A 1051-nucleotide genomic window follows, 5' to 3' on the forward strand; every position below is an offset into this window, starting at 1 on the left:
ATGCACTAGAAGCTATCAACTTGAAAAACTGTTGCTCAACATATGCTTATTAAGAAGGAAGGAAGATGGTCTTACAAGAAGGAATTACATTCAAGATTTGAAGCTCTAATCTCATTGCTAAAAAAGAAAAGAGAAGACCAAGTCAAAGAAGCAATTTGAAACAAGAGCTGTAGCTCTTAATCTGCTTTCAGAAGAAGAAGATATCATCCAGAAGTTGAAGACTACAAGATATTTTTAATTCTTGTAATAATATGTAAAACACAAGAGTTATTGCTTGTATTGTGTTATTTCTTAAGAAACTTCTGATAGATTGTTTAGGCACCAGAAGTAACTTCTAGCCAGCGTGTCATAAACAATACGAGCATTGGAGGTGTCTAGGTCAATGAATGTTATATCTTGCTGAGATCACTGAACGGTTCATTGTCCAGGGTTAGTCACTTGCGCGTAGCTTGTGCAGGAGTTTCTAGGTTGATGAACGTTATATCTTTCTAAGACCACTGAATGATTCGTCATCTAGAGTTAGTCACTCGCGGATAGCTTGTGTGGATGGTTAGTCACAAGAAGGTTGCTTGTGCAGTTGTAATCAAGATTGATTATAGTGGATTAAATCCTCTATGGAGAGAGGCAAAATCACCTGAGGAGGGTAGACTGGAGGTAGCCTTATTGAGAAGGTGAACCAGGATAAAAATGAATGTGTTTTTTACTTTCTGAACCTTCTTTTAACTCATACTCTCTATGCAATTCCTATTCAGAAGTTTTGCTTAACTAAGTCAGATGTTATGATAAAGAGATCTAACTAATGAATGTGTGTCTAGTTGGTTATGCATTATCATGCTTCCGCAATATTATCTAAAGCATATCCAAAAGATATGAGATATCAGAAGAATGGAAAGCTTTATCAAAAAGGGAAATAAATATCGAAGAACACAATTCAAACCCCCCTTTCTTGTGTTTTTCTCCACCTTCACCACAATCATCAACTTCATCTGGTCCACAATTAGGTTTTTTTGACCTAATTCACCAGAACAATTGACTTTTGACCAGGACAAGA

The sequence above is a fragment of the Vicia villosa genome, linkage group LG5 (genome assembly GCF_029867415.1).
Source record: "Vicia villosa cultivar HV-30 ecotype Madison, WI linkage group LG5, Vvil1.0, whole genome shotgun sequence".
NCBI lineage: Eukaryota > Viridiplantae > Streptophyta > Magnoliopsida > Fabales > Fabaceae > Vicia > Vicia villosa.